Source organism: Equus przewalskii, chromosome 1, assembly GCF_037783145.1.
Source record: "Equus przewalskii isolate Varuska chromosome 1, EquPr2, whole genome shotgun sequence".
In the NCBI taxonomy this organism is placed as follows: domain Eukaryota; kingdom Metazoa; phylum Chordata; class Mammalia; order Perissodactyla; family Equidae; genus Equus; species Equus przewalskii.
The window spans coordinates 100,143,678-100,163,700 of record NC_091831.1 but is presented as its reverse complement, the minus strand read 5'-3'; the positions used below and the strand labels follow the sequence as shown (position 1 = coordinate 100,163,700).

General features: G+C 38.4%; 1 long non-coding RNA gene across 1 annotated transcript in view; it reads right to left on the bottom strand.

The window, feature by feature from the left end:
• LOC139076166 (uncharacterized) overlaps window positions 1-19,256 on the bottom strand; it is a 62,572-nt gene extending 43,316 nt beyond the window's left edge. Inside the window, exon 1 of the long non-coding RNA XR_011527569.1 lies at window positions 18,825-19,256. This is a non-coding gene — a long non-coding RNA (uncharacterized lncRNA). The remainder of the gene's footprint in view (window positions 1-18,824) is intronic.
• Window positions 19,257-20,023: the final 767 nt, after the last annotated feature.

Below are 20,023 nucleotides of genomic sequence, written 5' to 3'. Positions count from 1 at the left end.
TCAGGTGAAATGCCCTCGGTGCAAATTAGACTCTGAGTAGGATGTGCCTCTGGTAGTTGATGGAGAGCTGCACAGAAAGGGAGAGCAGATCTCCACTGTGTTCCGTATTCTACTCCTCACAAACATGAATATGGCACTGTATGGCATGTATGTGTAATCATTCAGAGATAAAATTATGCATTTATCCTCATTTCTCCCTGTAATACCTCAGTGATATGATGCTCCATCGAGCCTTCCATGGCTATGGTCTGAAGGTTATTGAAACTAAAATTATGGAGTCATTTCTTCTTTCTGAAGGCAGTTTTCCTCTGCTTCATTGCCTCAAAATTAAAATTAATCCATTCTAATGAGAAGGAAAAATCAATATGAATATGAATTAACAGGCTGAAACTCGGGTCACCTAGATTATTGCTTCATTTTCTCACCTGGTCTGTTGACCTTCAGCTTCATCCCATTCAGGTTCATTCTCCACGGCCATCTTTCAAAAACTCAAATATCATCTTACCCCTCCACAGCTAGTATTCCTTCAATTGCTGTCTTCAAGATAACATCCAAACCACCTCATCCTTAGAGCTCCATCTTTACCTGATCAAATCTCCAGCCTTGCCTCCTGCCACTTTAATCTCATCTATGATTCTCTTTATCTGCACTGAATTATTTGCACAAGTCTTTGCACAAGTTATTTCCACCTTCCCTGCTTCATTCTTCAAGCCAGATTGAGTATCCCCACTTTCTGGATAAACTCAGGCCACGAGGCAGTTGTCTTTGATGGCTCTTTCCATACTCCATCACAGCTCTCACCGGACAAGGTTGTAACTGTGGCTACTTATCCCTCCTTCACTAGTCCAGGAGTTACTCAATGGGAGGGTCTGTGCCTTTCTTTCTCTATATTCTCAGCATCCTCCAGGCCTTTGTACATAGGAGGGACTTTGTAAATGTTTATTAAGTGAATGCATCTTACATACTGAAATATACTCAGATTTAGAAATACGCACCGTCATAACTATATCTCTATCTATTTCTGCAATTTTAAGACAATGATCTACAACAGCAACTGAAAATCAGCAAATGTAGGTTTCAGTCACAGCTCTGCTCCTTCAAGCTATGAGAATTTGGGGAAATCAAATAACTTTTCTTACTCTTCATCTGTAAAATGGGTTAATAGTGTCATTGTACTTATTCTGTGGAGTATATGATCATTAGATGTGATTGCCTGGTGGATACGGTCATATCCCAATCAAATCCCCCTTTTGGAGTGAAGTGTTGGGAATTCCGACAGCAGAAAGCCTTTAACCATCTGCCCCTGTGGGGAGTGTCTTCATCAAGATGACTCTCTTTTTCCAGGAAGGCCCTCATCTAATGACTGCCCACTGTGAGGGTACAAAGACCTGCGCCCTTTGAGGAGACGGGACGATTCTGAAGGGCCATACAATCTCTTGAACTTCTCGTTGGTCTGGGGTCTCCACTGAGATTATCTCACAGCTCCACTTCTCCCTCTCCCCATCCCGCTCCCTTTCATTCCCTCCTGCAAATAGTGATCTCAGGAACAGTCCCTAACATACCTCCTGCATGCTAATCTACCATCTCCAACTCTCCTCCACAGGGAGCCCTACCCGAGACAGAGGAGATTCCAAACACACATTTAACTCATGGGTCCTTAAATCCCTCTATCACATTATTAACAACCAAACAGTCCTTAGCCAGTACTTTTGTTATTGATCTCCTATCGCTTTTACTTGTGACACTATATCAAGAAGCAAATAAACAAACAACAGCAAAATCCAGTATGACATGAGCGCTAGAAGGAACACAAATGAGGAATCAGAAATCTGAGGTTCAAGTTCTTGCTCTCTAATCCTAGGCAGTGTAAGCTTGAACTGTCCCATCCTCACTCTTTGCCTCGCTTATTAAATAAGAGATATCTACTTCTCAAGTAACTGCCAGCTCTAATGTGCTGGTGGATCTATATGTTATTCATGTAGCTTTGAAGAAATGAATTTAACTTCAAATAGGGCCACTGCTTTGACTTTAAAGCGTTCCTTACTGAAGGTGCTTAGTCTAGAGGTGAAGGGGGCTGAGATTCACCCTGGAGGCCCTAGCACAGGGGTGTGTCTGTGCAGAGGAAGGGGCTCCTTTGGTAATTAGTCCACTCAGAGGGGCATCTTTTTCAGCAAGGTCCAGTTTCATCCATGACCTCAAATTCAGTAGAAGGAGAAACAGCATGAAATATATTTCCAATGATTAAACCAAAATCTTTTTTATCAAAAAATAAGTTGTCTTGAAAAGGGGTCATGGATACATACTATCAATGCCACTTGGTATAGATGCAAAAAGTAAGATTTATCATGGAAAATCTTACAGGTAGAGAAACAATGAAGCACGTACAACCCCCCCAAGCTCCCCTTGTCACATAGAAAGCTATACTTAGGCTAGGCATAGCTAGGATAGAATAGCATCTTGGCCGATGATCCAGTAGAGATGGCCATTCCCACCCTTCAAAGTGCTCTGTATATTTGCAGGATTAGGGTGCGGGAAAAATTTATCTATGTTACTATGTAGCAATGGAGAAATAATCTTTTTAGAAAGAGAGACTATCTGGGGCCCAGGGGTTGTTAGTAGCCTTCTCGTTCTTTCCACTAACTCAGGTCAGCCGAGCTGGCTTTCTTCTAAGATACCAAAGGAGGGTGGAAATGAAGACCATCTGGATTTGCCTCTCTTTGCAAGTCAAAAATATTCTCAAAGATGCTAATCAAATCTTCACCCCAAAGAGTCTGAATTATATAACTTCTTTCGATGATAACACCGAACATTGACCATCTGAGATTTGTAGACGTGTTACCTCATTTAATCCCTTCAACAATCCTATAAACTAGGAGCTATCAGGTAAATGAGAAATTAGGACTTAAAAGAGGTTAAGGATCTTTCCCAAAGTCTCATAGCAGGGGAGAAGCAGAGCTGGCATTGGTGCCAAGCAGAAACCAGGGTTTTAGCTACTCTGCTCCATGACTTACCTTACAATGAGTTACATCAGAAATAAATTACAGTTATTTATTATGTCATTTATATTGTACCATTGTACCATTACAATGATATCATGTATATCAGTAGTAGGAGTGTCAGTAGAGTACGTTATGATATTCTACCAGACAAAAGTGAATTATCTTTGAGATAATGCTGCACCAATTAATTGATTTAACACATTTTTTAAAAATCTGTGTCATCAAATTGGTGGTGTTTAAACTTTAATGTGCATAGGAATCACATGAAAACGCAAATTGCAGGGCCCTAGAGCCAAGGAAGTCTCAGATAGACCTAGCAATGTGCATTTGAGCAAGATTCCCCAGTGATTCTTAGCTTGGTCTATCTTATTGAGAGGGATCTCAATCCATGCTTTGAAAGACTCTGATCTAGCTTCCAGGGATAAGATCTGAAATACATCGTCACTTAAATGTAATGGCTTGCTTTCATCCTGCTGAAAGCAAAATTGAGCATTAGATACATAACCACGATTCTTACCTTGTCTCTATGACAATTTTAGATTTAACTTAGATTTAACTTACACTGTTTTATTTACAACAACTTTAGTGTCTATATGTAAGAGGAGCTTAGGTATGTTCAACATAAAGACGTAGGTAAATAATATAGCATCTATTATGTACAAGGCACTTTCATACATCATATCTAACTCTCACATCAACCCTATGGTTCCTACAACTTAGGATATTGAGTTTCAGATAGGTTAAGAAATTGCCCCATATCATAGAGCTCATAAATGCCCATGTTGAGATTTAGATATCAGTCCAGCTAATTGAGTAGCCGATATTGCTTCCACCAAGTCATGCCTTTTCCCAATCACGGAGCTGTTGAGTGGCTTCCTGACTTCAAACAGATAACTCAAGTCTAAAGTCCTTAAAGATAGTAAAAACATTAGGATCTTCTTTAGTAAGTCCACCTCAGACCAAACACACATTTAGCTTCTCTTTGTTTAGAAACGGGAAACATACTCTTATCTCCACTTTCTTTCTACTGTAGAAGAGAGGGGCTGAGGAAATGTGTGACCATCTCAGACAAACTACACTCGCAACTGCCACCAGCCCAACAATAAAGGAAGAGGAAAAGAAAAAGAAGAAAGAGAAAGAGAAGGAGAGGAAGGAGAAGAAAAGGGAGAAGGAGAAACATTAAAGTGCTTGTTTAGGTTAATGAATCAAAATGTGCTTTCAGAATCGAACACAAGTTTTGCTTTTAAAACTTTTTATTTCAATTTTTAATGGTGAGTGGGTGGGAATTGTCCTACTTATCTAAGCCTGTCTTATAAAATATCTGGAATCGGCATAACTCATCTCCTGCTTCTTGATCCCTTTTTCTTTCCACTCCCACAGGGGTGGTTTTCTGAGAATTGTTAATTTATTGAGGATGCTGAAGAGGACAGGACCTATGCCAATGACTAACATTTCTTCAAATACAGTCAAGGGTGGGCTAGGGGACTTCTTTGGTTGAATCCCATTTCCTAAAACCTCCTACTCTCTGAAAACTATTTGTAGAAGCAGGCAGAACCCTCCAGGAGGGACCGTCCTTGTTGGAGGGCTGGGAACAACACCAGAAAAACTGTTTCACCCCATCTCTGACTCAGACACTTCCTGCCCAGGCTGGAATCAGATGTTGCCAAGACAGCTGCGAAAAAAAAAAAATGAAGAAAAACCCAAGTTTCAAAAGTAAACTTCTACTATTTCAATGAGAGTTAATCAAGGAGTTGAGTTTGGAGAAAGACTGAGGTTTCTGTGCAGTAAAAGCAACACGATTGCCCAACACCACCAGCAAGTCGATTCCCAACGCCAAAGCCCCTAGTGGCTAAATCTACTGGCTCTGGGAGGCTGGGTCTGAGGATGGGCATCATATGGGTGACAACACCGAAGCAGCCAGGTTGGGGCAGAGTGAAATCTAAAACGCATTTCATTTCCTTTCCTATTTTTTAAACTAGCAAATGGCCAATTTTGACAGTATTTATTATTTGTGCTGATTTTAGAGGTGTTAGAGTTTAGAGGTGCATGTGTATAATAGAAAAGTGGAAAATTCAATAAAGCATTAATGGAAAAAAGCCATCCAGAGTCTTACCGTCCAGCAATAACTACTATAAAAAAACTAATGTACTTTAATCCAGATGAGGAAACATATTCTTATTCCCTATTATGTATGTGTGTATATACATATGTGTGTGTGTATATATTATTTATATACAATATAAATGACCTCATATTATATAATTTTTATAGAACTTTTTGACTTTATATTAGGTTATTAGATTTTTCTATAAAAATTATCTTTTAAAGTTCTGATTATTTTAATTTTATTTCAAGTTATTTCCCTATGTAATAATAACAACAATTATTGAGTGCTCACAATAAGTGCTCCATATGTGTGCCCTAATTTAACACAGCAAATATTAACTTACATATGGGGAAACTGAGACACAGAGAGGTGAAATAACTGGCCTGATGTCATACAGTTAGAAAGAAGTGGAGCCAGGACTTAACTAGGTGAGCAGAGTAAAGAGCTCACACTCACTATCTTTTATCTGTATACCAACCTATTGTTCCTTAAAAAAGAACATGAAATAACTGTCTTCCTGCTCTAATAATGCAGGGAGCTAGCCTTTGTTGAAGAAATAATCATTGAGTTCCTACACTATGCTAGATCTTGCGCTAGTTATTGGGAGAATATAAAGTTAAAGGAGATGCAGCTCTGATTCACTCATTTCTTTATTAAGGAACTATTTGCTGAGCACCAAATATGGGCATTGCTCCAGAGGCTTGAGATAGAACAAAACAGGAGAGGGCCCTGTTTCGTGGAGCTTACATGTTCGTTGGGCAGACAGAAAATAAAAGTCAAGCAAACGGTGATATAAATAATGTCAGACAGTGACCAGCATTATGAAGAAACAACAGGGGGAGGGGAGGGTCTCAAGGATGGGTTGCATTTGAACAGAGACATGAGAGAAGTGTGGGAGTAAAGCAGGCAACTATCTAGAAAGGGGCATTATGTAGCATGTTACAATCCAGAGAGAAATATGGACAGAAACATAAATAATCCATGTAGGAGAAAGAGCAAGAGCAAGGCCAAGGAGGCAAGAACATACTATTGTATGGCCTAGGAAGAGCAAGCCATCAAGTGTGACAAGGAGAAGGGCTGAGGGTTCAGGTGTTGTGGAGGATAAATGGCTGGAAAGTCGGTGGGAATCGCGGGACGATGAACTTGCACATCAGAAATTATCTTAATGCTGTAAGAAGCTAGTCTACAGTGTCTTCCATCTCTAGAATTCTGTGATCGGCTTGTTCTCTAACTGTTTTGATTAATCTCAGTTAGAAACTTTATAAATCAGAAGTCTTGATTGTCAGGAACCCATGAAAGAATGGTTTTGATGGTCAACATTGTAAAGAAACACAAAGTAACATTAGTCTTCCCGGACTCTTGAAGGAGAAACAAAAGAGGCCTGATTGTACACAAGACAAGACAAAACTTCTTAAGCACCCTCTTCAGAAATCTCCCTCCTCACATTCACACCGCACAATGGTGGCTCTGGTCGCCCTCCTCCCTCTTGCTTCATGGAGGCCCCCAAAGTCACCCCACTTCTCATTCTTGTCTGCCGCCAGCCTGCACGCCTTTCACATCTGATATCATTTTAAGTGACTGCGCTCTTGACCTGGGGCATTCCCCACCTTAGGAAGCATTATCTTCTCACTATGTATTTTTCAGAGAAGAAGCTCTTGTCAAAAGGATGTTCTTCTTCTCTTGGGGGAAAAAATTGACTATATTTGCCAATTTTGCATATTCACAGAATCTTTTGCTCATACCTACATCTGAAACATCTAGCCCCGAAGGTACCTTGTCCTTAAGGTTGTAAATTTAATTTTTCAATAGCCACTGCAGTTTCCCTATGACTTTGAGCCAAAATTGACAGGACCAGATGGCTCTGAAAATAACAGAAATGCAAAATCGTAGCTTTAATCAGGTCAGCTAAATTGAATAAATTAGAAGCAAAAGTGACATTTTAGCCCCTATATATATATATATATATATATATATATATATATATTTTTTTTTTTGGTGAGGAAGATGGGCCCTGAGCCAACATCCATGCCAATCCTCCTCCATTGTACATGCAGGATGCCTCAACAGCATGGCTTGAAGAGCAGAGTGTAGGTCTGTGCCTGGAATCCAAACCCATGAACCCTGGGCCACCAAAGTGGAGTGTGTGAACCTAACCACTATGCAACTGGGCCAGCTCTTCCAATATTTTTTAAAGCAAAACACAACAAGCAGAGTTCTCAAGTGTGGGATTTCACATTTAAGGATTGCTAAGGTCATTCTCTTGCCCTAAACTGACTCTCCCCTGGATGCCTGAGGACTGCTTTATTCCAAATCCTTTAAATTGCCTTGAGGTCACTGTTCCCAGGACTTCTGCCTCATTATTTTTCTATCTCTTCAATGAAACTTTTTGTTTCCAAACCTAGAATAACTTCATTGGCTTTTTTATGATTCTAAAAGAAATAAAGGCTCATTGTAAAAAGTTGAAAATATATGACTCTAAAGAATTAATAAAAATAATATCACCAGCAAGAGATGACAAATGCTGAGCCAGCCCTGATGGCCTAGTGGTTAAAGTTGGAGGCTCACTGTTTCTGCTGCCCAGGTTTGCTTCTAGTTGCAGAACCACACCTCCCGTCTGTCAGTAGCCATGCTGTGGTGGTGGCTCACATAGAAGAACTAGAACAACTCAAAACTAGAATATACAACAATGTACTGGGGCTTTGGGGAGGAAAAAAGAAAAAGAGGAGGATTGGCTACAGATCTTAGCTCATGGTAAATCTTTCACTGCAAGAAAAAAAAACGAGAGAGAGATGACAAATGTTAACATTTTGGTGTACTCCATTCAAGACAATTTGTGTGTATGTGTATAAACATAAACACTCTTTTTTTGTTACCTTATCATATTTATTTTTATTTTCTCTATTAAAATTTCTTTGAAATTAAAAATTAATTCATGTTCATTGTACTAAGACAACCTAAAGATATGAAACTAAAACATTTATAATCTCCTCTACTCTCTATTCCTTGTCTTCTGAGCTATGTTAACCCTATTCAAGGGCACCTTGTTTCGCCTGACTTCCAGAAGTCTTGGGCAGGCCTGAGAGAACATGGAGCTTAAGGGGTGGTGGCTGCTTCCAGCAGAGCTGGTTGCCTGCCCTCCGTGGAAGGCAAGGTGACTTCCCCAAGTCCTGCTGAGAAGCTTAACAGCCTGCTAGGCCAGGAAGCTGTTGGGGGAGGGAGTCAGTAGCACACTGTGTACCCTTTGTCTTCAAAACTGTACCTGGTGTCTGGAAAAGACTAGCATCAATTGCTCACCTATTATTGCAAAGCATTGTTTGAAGTTGTGTACAAGTGTTACCTTATTGAATCCTTACAACAGGTCTATGAAATTGGTGCTCTTCTTAGCATCATTTTACAGATGAGGACATTTAGGCACAGAGCGATGATGTGATTTGCCCAGAGTCACAGAATGGAGGAGGCAGGATCCACGTAGAGGCATTCCAATTTCTGAGCCAATGCTTGTATCCACTACCATGTGCTCAGTAAATATTTTTGAATGAATGAATGGGACTTGAAATGGCCACAGATGGTATGAAAGGGTGCTTTGCTCACGTTCAGAGAAATGGAAATCAAAACTGGGATAGATAATATTTTACAGATCAAATTAACAAGACCTTCCTAACCAAAAACATCTGGCATTGAGAACACAAGTCCACTGGAGACTCTTCTGTACTTTTGATGGGAGCTTAATTTGTCACTATTTTTTTCTGGTAGATAATCCTTATCAAATTAAAAATGTATATATTGCAAAAGATTCAACATATAATGTCAAAAATCAAGAGCGAAACTAGGAAAAAACATTTACCACACTGTTATATAACAATGTAAGCATTATTAATTTGTAATATGTCTAAAGAGTACCAAAAAGTAGGAATGTCATGTGTTCAGGCGCTGTTGCTCTTCACCTCCTGAGAGGCAGCATGAAGGAAGAGGGAAGATTCATTTGGTTTGCTCATCTATACTCTGCTGATTTTGCTATCTATGTTTTAATGTTGACGTAATCAAGTATATTTCCAACTTCCCTTGTGAGTCTAGGTTTCCCATCTTCCTTAAGAAAATCTCTCTCACCCAACATTTATACACATTACTTAAATTTCCCTCTACTGGAAAATTGATCTTCCCTTGGTGATCCTGATTCACAGACTTTCAGATTTGAACTGCATTCTAGACCATTTTGCCCTCTGAGTGTCAACAATGCCGCTGGCTTTCCTGGGTCTCCAGCATCCAGAGAGCAGGTCATAGGACTTCTCAGCCTCCATAATCCCATGAGCCAATTCCTTATAACAAATCTCATCCTATTGGTTCTGTTTCTCTGAGAACCTGACTAATACAGTGATTTTCTAAATTTCCAGGAACACATCATAGCTTTTCAAAGTCCCATATGGACATCTCATTCCTCATTATTTCCTTTTAAGTTTTTGGTCAATCGTCGTTAGCTCCAACTGGCAATTCTGCCTCAGGCAGCTGCGGTGGACAATTGCCACTGGTTGTTTTCAACAAATGAACTGCAAATAGGGCTGTTCACAGAGGGCAGCTGAGTCAGGTCAATTCAAGACAAGTCCTAAAAATGAGGCTGTTTAACAAGCTGCCCAACAAGTCAAATAGTGACCATTCTCTGGGTATGGGATGTTTGGGGAGCTCCAATCCATTCAGTCCCCTTCAGTGGCTTCTAGGTTGTTGGTTTTCAAATCTACCATGGGGCTGGGAAGAGAGAGAGATGGAATTAGGTCAAGTTATAACACCACAAAGCTCATTGTGAAGCTGGGTACCTGAGGGTTACTGTAGGTATTCAAGTTTTCTTGTTTAACCTGAGGGGTAACTCATAGGTCTCCAGGATTTATGAGCTTGTTTTGCAGAAGACAGAGAATACTTTTGCGGAAATTGTGATCATCAGATGACCAGCCCGCTGCTGCTTTTGAAGCCCAGAAGTCAGATTGCTCAAGGGTTTCTCTGGAGTGAAAGATTACCCCTTTGTTTCTCGAAAGTTCTCCTACCAAGCCCCTTACCTCTATAAAACACCCTGCTTTCTTCTCTTGTGAAGGCAGATTTGAGAGATCCTATGCCCCCACCTTCTTGTTTTGGCCAATTCAAATAAACCTTTCTCCATCTCCAAGCACTGAGGTCTCAGTGTTTGGCTTACTGCACATTGGGCACACGAATTTGAGATTAAGAGGTTCAGTATCAAATGTTCTTACCAGAATATAGCCCTTATTCTTGAGAAACCATTCTTCAGATGGTAGTAAGCTTTTAATTAATTTCCAGAATTCTGAAAAAGGTGATTTTGATGGTTTTGATTTCATGATTGAACCAAGGCTTAATTTTGGAAAGGATTTCAGATTTTCTATGTATATATTCTCTTAATCTCCTTATTTTAGTTCTATTGTATTAAGGAAAAACTGTGACCTTGTCAATCTTTACTTTGGTGTGTGTATTAAGGTTTTCTTTGTGGACACTTCTGTGAGCAGTTTTTGTAAACATCTCTGGAAAAACAATTTTATACTTTTTTGTGTGTAAATACAATGTCATAGTATTAGTCAAAGACCAAATATATTGTTAGCTACATAATCTGCAAACTTCCCATTTAATTCATATTATAAAGAATTATTTACCTTTTCAGGAAACTTTTCCTTATGCTTAATACATAAGCATTTTTTAATTTTGTATTTAATTGAGGCTTTTTTTTTTCATAAACTATCTCTCATTTTCATACTTCCTACTTTGGCCCTTGAAAATTCTCCTGCATCTAATGTGCATCTGGTATTATACTCTTGCTTCTTCTTTTTATTTTTTTTTGTTGAGGAAGATTTACCCTGAGCTAACATCAGTGCCAATCTTCCTCTATCTTGTATGTGGGATACTGCCACAGCATGGTATGGCTGCCAGTGAGTGGTGTAGTTCCATGCCCAGGAATCAAACCTGGGCTGCCAACGTGGAGCGAGCCAAACTTAACCACTAGGCCATGGGGCTGGTGCCTCTTGCGTTCTTTAATTATATTGGTCTGGTACATACTTGTCAACCCTTTATTTCCAATCTGTATTTTGTTTATAGTTTTCTCTTGCCAAAGTTTTAACCTATTTTGCTGATAGCCTTATAGTTCTTTCATTTATCTTTTGTTTTCAATGATGTGATCAGAGGCATGCATGTTAAATAACAACATCAACAACCCTTTAGGTCCCCATAAGCCATTAAAAATAATCAAGTCCCGGACTTATCTCAAGAATTTTATATAAATTAAACCCTATTGTTAGGTTTAGTCTAAATTAAACTTCATTAACAATCTTAATTAGAATTGGATTGCAGATCCAAGAAATTATTGGCCTGCAAAAGAATGAGGCAACTAGAAAGGGCTTATTAAGCAGATAGAAGATATAAATCGGTTTCTTCCTCAACTTGGTTGGCTCATTTAAGGTCTGAAAAGTAATTTATTTATGACTTCATGCCAGTTATTTTCTAAGATCATTTCATTCAATTCTCACACAAAAAATGTGATAGTACATAGGAAGTGCATGACTAGTATGACATATATTAAATACTCCTTAAGTGTTAGCAAATTTTATTATTAGTAATAATAATTTATGATTCAGAGTACCCTGTGAAGAAGGCGTTATCATTTCTTGTGACGAGGTTAAGCGACTTGACCAGGTTCACTCAGTTAGTTAGTAGCAGAGGCAAAATTCATGTTTTTGTCCATATTATTCCAAACCCAATTCTTTCCTTTCTTTTTTTTTTGCTACTTCAAAAGAAAAAAAATGTGAAATGTTGAATAGTAATTGAGTCCCATTTTGCAGCATAGCTGCTACAATTGCCAAAGAACGTTTAAATATAAAGAAAAATAGTTCTGATTGTTTATTTTGAATGAATCTAAACACTCTCTATTCACTCTTCTAACTCTGAGTGTGAATTTACTAACTCTCAGGGGTTATGACAGGACTTCTGTGTAGTATGTTGTATTCCGACAGCTCGCAGGACTGTCCTAAACAATGAACTCCGCCCAGAGAGAAGAAAGTTACATCCATCACCATAAGAGTAAACACATGTCCTTGGGCAGCGCAGCTGCTATTCCTACCACTTTCAGGAGACTCCCTGCTCTTTTGGAACATCCTAGAAGATAGTCCTCCAAAAAACCAACTCACTTGCAAATCTCTCGTAAACTCTTCTCCGGGATCTCAAGGTCACACTAACTTTCATCCTTTCTCATCCTCCAAGACCCTTTCTCATCTGCACAGCAGACACTTGAACTGATCTGCAAACATCCTGTGATGTCCTCTCCACGTGCGTTCTTTGTCTTCTTCCCTACCCCCAGCCTGGTCTAATTCCCTTATGTATTCCGCAAGGCCTGATTTAATCTCCCTTATTCTGAGCACACTTCTCTAAACCTGTCAGCCCACATCAACCTCTGAAGTGTGAACAAGTCATACAATATTTTGTATTCTTTCACTCCAAATAGAGTGCAATCTCCTTCATGAACAGGAATTGCATACATATTTTATCACCCCACAAGAAACAGCATAGCTCCAGACACAGAGTAGTTACCAAAATAAACTTTCTTAAGTTAAAAAAATAAGTTTAAAAAGCACCTTGGAACAGTGTGATGGCTACATTTAAATAGGTTCCATAGATTTGGAGAAGCTGAATTATGCCACAAACAACTTTTAGTATTTTATACTATATTCCGTGTAATTATAAAATGCAATAAAAAGCAACAAAAGAAACAAAATCCATGCAATTTTTTATTTATTTATCACACAAAATGTGATCTTGTGATAAGAACTCATAGGATTTACCCTCTTAAAAACTTTCATATTTACCATACAGCAGTGGTAACTATAGTCATCATATCGTACTTCACATCCCTGGTACTTATTTATCTCATAACCGGAAGTTTGTACCTTTTGACCACCTTCCTCCAATTCCCCCTCCCCCTACTTCTGGTAAATATAAATCTGATCTCTTTTTCTATGAGTTTGTTTGTTTGTTTTGATTCCATATATAACTGAGATCATACAGTATTTGTCTTTCTCTGACTTATCTCACTTAGCGTAATGTCCTCAAGGTCCATCCATGTTGTTGCAAATGGCAGGACTTCCTCCTTTTTGTGGCTGAATAATATTCCACTATATATATACACCAAAAGATCCTTGGTATCTGGTCCTGTCCAAAACCATTTGGACAAATATGCTAGTGAACATTTTCAAGAGAATCGAATGTCAAGGACCTTTTGGTGTGGACCAAATGTTTGTTTTATGGAGGTTTTGGATAGGACCAAATGTCTGCTAATCTTTAGATCAAACTATTAGAAAAAGTAGATATTTAATGGAAAATATATCATTCATACACCTTCAAAATCATTGTGTAACCTAATCCAAGTTATGTTCCTAAATTTTAATAAGTTTCTGGTTCTTAAACAATCTTAATCAATTACCTTATAGTCCAAAAATCTCTTCTAGTAAAGCCAGGACTTAAACTCCAGAACTTTAGTTCTTTAGGGAAGTGCTATAGACTGAATGTTTGTGAGCCCCAAAATTCATATGTTGAAACTTAATTCTTGATGTGATAGTATTAGGAGGTAGGGCCTTTGAGAACTGATTAGGTCACCAGGGTAGTGCCCTCGTGAATGGGATTAGTGTCCTTATGAAAGAGATCCCAGAGAGCTCTCTAACCCCTTCTACCATGTGAGAACACAGTGAGATAACGGTCATCCATGAACCAGGAAACCAGCTCTCATCAGACACCAAATCTCCTGGGGTCTTGATCTTGAACTTCCCAGCCCCCAGAACTGTGAAAAATAAATTTCTGTTGTTTATAAGTCAGCCAGTCTACGGTATTTTGCTATACCCACCCAAACGGACTAAGACAGGAAGCCTGATATTAAAATCCCACACATACAGCCTCATTGTCAAATTCAGAATTTCTTCTTAAGAGATGTCTTTGTCTCTTCACTTTTAACTGATATAACATGGCACATTTCTGATATCACATCCACTTCTTTTCCTTGGTGCCCTAACAGTAAGAAAATATGTATTATTGGTTTCCTTTCAACCGCTCTCCTCCCTCTCTAGATTCCTCCCTTTGTTTGTCCACATTGTATAACCAGTTTTGTAGACATCTTCCCTATTTTGACAAGACTTTACGTCTTTTCATACTTCTTAACCTTCTAAATGCACCAAAATCTTTAAACAAAACTACAAAATGATTTTATGTTCACAATTCTACCACTCCAATGTTCTTGAAACATTTGGGAAAATACTTGGTCCTGTCATGCCTCCAGTTTCTCTCGTTTAATCTGATACACAAAGAGCCTTTGAACACCTGCCATGTGACAATTACTGGTAAGAGACCATTTGTTTCAAATGCGTATGCTTTCACACAGAAAGGCTTGGCACGCGCTATTCCCAATGTTTCCAATGCGTTCGTCATTGTAAAAATATCATTTGTTCTCAGCCCAGAGAGATGCTGTGAAAATGTCTCGGGCAAAATATAAAACTCAAAGGTGTTTTGTTTCCCTACAAACTCTAGAGCATGTAGAAATCTGAACACCTTCCCTTCCATGTGTTGCTTCTGCTGCTGTGAGGTTTTAGGTGACTTGGCCATCTTTGCCTGTCCATTCTTGCTTGTTAGGCTTCTGAGTATGCAGCTTTATTACATGCTTGGGCTGTCCAGTGAATTAGTGGCTAAGGGTTGCTTTGATTGACAGAATTCCAGTCCTACAGCAATAGTCAATCTGACCCAAGAAAGAAACTGTTGGAGTTGTTAGAATGGGCAATTATAAATCTGTACATAACTGCCCATGAAAGACTGGTCCTTGAGTTCCCTTTGTGGGTGTACCCTGTAGGTCAGACATGGGACCTATTGTGACCAAATAGCAAATGGCATGAAGAGGAGCTGTTTAAACACCACTTTCTGATGCTACAACAATTTGGGATCCATCTACACTGACAGATGTAGTACTCCTTTGGTTAAAAGGAAGACTTCTTTTTCTGTTAAAATGACAGGTTGTTTGGGATTATTAACTTATTTCCTCCCTGCCTCCCCAGCATACTCATAAAAGATAAGGTGATCCCAACCCCACGTGGTCTGGTGAAGAGGGAGCTGGTTAAGTTAAGGACCTAAGGCCTCAGCTGCAGAGCAGAGATATTCCTGAAATAGTGTATGAAGAGTCTTCTGATATCAAAGTGATTAAATATCTATTATAAATGCTTAAAGTAAATATAGAATTAATCAATAAATCTTATAAAGTGTAAAAATATAAAATATCATAAGGAATAAATACTCATTTATTTTATAGTTTAAATTCTAGTGAGGTTATACATAAAGTTATGTTTAGGACTCAGGCGTCATAAATTTGTTTTCAGCAATGAATATTATTGGTGAAAAACTGAAAGTAATGCTAACATAGGATGAAGAAGAATCGGAAGACTGAAGAGACATGTATTTCAATGAAGAGCTCCCAAAACATTCTTAATCGCCTTACATGTGGCCATTCATTTAATACATTTTTAATAAATATTTTTATCACGTCTGCTTTCAAATGAGCCATCTTGAGAAATGTTGATGTCAAGCATAGTTTTGTGTCTATACTAGCACTTTAGAAGCGTTTAGATACAGACTATCTTCCTTGAGAATATACTGAGAGGAAAGAAGCTTCTAGAGAGCTAGACGACCTCTGTGGAAAGCCGTATCCACCTCAGACAGACGGCCTTTGCTCTACTTACATATTTGTCTCTCTGGGATTAATTTTTTAATGGACTTTCTGACCTTTCAACAATGTGAATTCTCCATCTGTTAATCATCACACAGATTAATGTGTCCTTTGACTTCAGTAACTATTTTTCAACTCTGTGGAAAACAATACAAAGGAACGCAGGGAGAGTGAAGGACAAAGAAAGTGGAAAATATTTAGAAGGAGGAACTCTTTGAATTTTTATAAAAGAATAATACTCCAAATGTTATTTTGAGATATCTTGTATTTGTGTTAGAAAAAGTATAGTAAAATTAGCAGATAATTTTCCACGGCAGTATTTGTGACACTCTCGTACAACCATGGAATAACGGATGTAAATAGAAATCCTGAGGTGTTATATCTCATTACTGAGTTCTACACTCCTTGATTTTCCTGTTTTGTAGAAAATCTCTTTGTAATCAAAATGGGACAATATTTGGTTGGGTTGGTTAAGTTTAAAATTGGATTAAAGTAAGAAATCATTAAAAAAATGACGTGCATGTTTTAGAGAATCTACTTTAAATTAATATGTATTAATGTAAACTAATTTGCACAACATTTGATGTGGGAGTAGAGCCTACTTGTGTGTGTTTGTGTGTTTATAGATGGAATTTGCTAAGTGGATATCTCTGTCATCATTTTTGTATAAGTTATATCCATGTGTCTTTACATAATCTGTCCAATTTTGGTTTTTAAAAGGATGTCTGGAACTTAGAGACAGGAGCAAAGCCACCCAAATGCAGAATTGTTCTAGATTTTTAATTTTTCCTCAATCATTTTCGTGTAATAGGATTCATAAGTGAATTGCTCTTATCAAGTTTTTTCCAAAGCATTTAACTTAGTCTCGTGAAAACAGATTTCTTTTCACGCTCATATTTATCAGTTTAAATACTTTTTATTTAAATCCATTGATTAAAATAACAAATATACTCTACACAAACAACCTTGGAAGGAAAAACCAAAAGCCATCTTTTGGTGTGAAAAGAAGTGTGAGGGCCTGTTAGAGTATAGCCTGTTAGAACTAAGTTTTCAGTGTAAGTGCGCATCCATGAGGGAATAGAGCTTCATTCTAGGCAGTGGTTAGGTGAAGCTCACTTAAGAGAGCTTTCTATCAGGTTTAAAACACTACGTGAAGAGCAGCAAGATTTTAAACGCAATCAGCGGCGCAAACTTTGCAAAAGACAATATTTTAACCCCAACCCAAAAAAGAGAAAAATTCTTCCCTTCAAAGACATTATCATTACCTTGAAAACAGGATTGCCTCTTATTAATTAACCGCTAATAATACTGGGTGGATAAAGTCAAACATTGTTGCAAGAAGGTATGACAAGGTGCCTTACATGCTAATTGAGGTGATAATTCATCTAAGCTAATCTTGAATAGATAGCAGGCAACTTATTACTAAATGTCAATTATATTGTCTTTATAGTATTAAATATAGATTTATCTAACAGCAAGGCTCACTTTTCATCACACTATAAATTCTTATTAATCGAAAAGTGTGACCCAAATATATTGAAAGATTGATGTAATAATATTAAAAAACACTTAAAATATGCTAACACCAAGTTTGGACAAAAATGAGGGAAAATGCCCAGAGTCATAGAATGTCGGTTGATGGAGCATAAATTGGTAACTCTTCCTCAAGGAAAATCTGAGAATGTTCATTAAAAATGTTTAAAATATATACACTCACTCAGCACTTCTAATTCTAAAAATTTCTACTAAATAAACAATCAGAAATATGCAAAAACATACATGTGTAACAAAGTTCTTGACAGAATTGTATATAAACAAAGAGAAGAAGGAAAGAAAGAAAAAAGAAAGGAAGAAGGGAGAGAATAACATACTAATCTTATTGTAGGAGAATAGCTAATGACATGTATCGTTTAAAGTTTTTGTCTCAAGCAAAAGAAACCACATTCTGACTACAATAATAAGCAAAATGGAGTTTATTGGAAGGATATTGGTGGATCAAAAATTGTGGAGTAACCAAAGTGGAGTGGGAAGGCTGGGATGCAGAAACTAAAGAGGTGGGCACACACTTGAAATAGTCTGGCTAGATGCTGCCAGTGGAAATGAATGAATCTCAACCATTTTCATTGTCATTGTCGTTTGAATCAAGATCCAAAACTGAAGGCAGGAAAATCCAACTCTTCTGGCTTAGGTAGTGTTCTAGAAATGCCCCTACATCTAACTAGTCTTTTGCAACCATGAATAAACTCAACCTTTCTAGAAGTCACCATAAGCTTCTAGGTTTCTGGCAATAATATGTTTCTTGATCTGGATGCTGGTTATATAATTTTGTTCAGTTTGTAAAACTTCATCAATTTGTATACTCATACTTTCTTTTATGTTTTTGCTTTTGCTGAGGAAGATTAGCCCTGGGCTAACATTTGTGCCAATCTTCCTCTATTTTATATGTGGATTGTCACCACAGCATGATTGATGAGTGGTATAGGTCCCAGGATCTGATCCTGTGAACCTGGGCCACTGAAGCAGAGCGCACTGAACTTCACCACTAGGTCATGGGGCTGGCCCCTATTTTTTCTTCATATAGATTAGCCTTGAAAAACAGTCTACTTCTGAGAGTAGAGAAAAATCTAATATTTCATCAAATTTTAAATCTGGCAAAAAGTCTGAACTTTCTGTGTGATATTCTCTCTTACTTTCGCTCTGTTGGTATTGCATTTAAATACTGTGAAACTTTGGAATAATGTTAGCTTTAATCACCACAAACACTACCAACATAAGAGGATAGAAGTGTAAGAGAAGGAGGAGACAAATTAATGAAAATATATATCACAATCAAAAAAATAAAGAAAAAAATTGGTGTAGAGACTACATTTCTTGTTTCTGCAGCTGCTCCCACCTATTATTCATTCTATGTTCACCTGATATCCAGCTAGCGTCTCAATTGTCCAGAGTTCTTTGCCAGGTCGAGTAATACAAAGCTTACCTTATGGGGGAACTTAGTCCTTGCCGTTTCTTCCCACATAGAATCGAGGTTGCAATAACCACTGTCCACGGTGGTTAGAAGACACTCCCCAGTTGGTTGAATCAGATAACATTAAGGTCATTATTATTAACCGCTTGGATCATGCTCCATAGTTTAGAATCCAACAGAGCTCCGAAGTAAGACAAGAGAGGTGTCGCACAGAATAATTACTTACCCAATGATGCTAGGGCTTGACTCCAAAACCCTAGCTGTTTCTTGTGAGTCACCTAACAGGGCCTACTAGAAGTTTCATACAGCATCTTAAACCACCACCAACATTCCATCCATCATTGATTTGCTCAGCCCTAAAGGGCCAATTAGTGTAATCGCTTGTACTGAAGCCCTGGGACAGCTAGAGAGACTTGCTTTCTGAGCTTCCACTCAAAGATAGCAGATTCTTCAAGCTACTTGACAAATTATGGCAGGCAGCACACCAAACTCGCACGTGTTGCCAATCAAATCCAAAGACAGCAGCTAAGGGGTGTGCTTCTCACAGGTCCTGAGTGTGAAGCAAGCTTGCTGGCCCTTCATTGAGGCGGGACATTAATTCCCAGATGCTGCAGACCGCAGGACCCTCACACCTTTCACGGAGGTGGTAGATGTGAGTGTTTTCTCATTTTTTTCCCCTGTCTAACTTCCAATAAAAAACCTGAGTTTCAGCAGGGTACCTAATGCCCCTGTTACAATTTTCTGCATGCTATCAGCATGATTTCAGCCATTCGTGTGACAGAGAGATGCGCTGGGAGACAGTGACTGTCTTAGCGTAGATCTCTAGAGACGACTCATTCACGAGTTGAGAAGGTAGAGTACACTGCTGTTCCTGTCAGATGAAAGCAAACTTCCGGTGCTTTCTGATTATAAGAAAGGAGGAGGGGGAAAGCATTTGCCAGATCAAAGGTGTAGACCAGGTGAAAAGGGCTTGTGGATTGTATATTTTTAACAAATATTTGATGTTTGGGGCTGCGCCTTATGGAAGAGTTATTCCTCATTCACACTCTTTTGAACTCAAGCACAGACATGTGACTGACTTTGACCAGTGAGGTATGAACGTGAGAGAAGCTTGTTGCTCCCGAACAGAAGCTTTAAGAGTCGGTCTGTAGTTTACCATGTTCTCTTTTCCCTATCTCTGTGTGTGCGGGGGTATGTGTAAAGATGCTTTA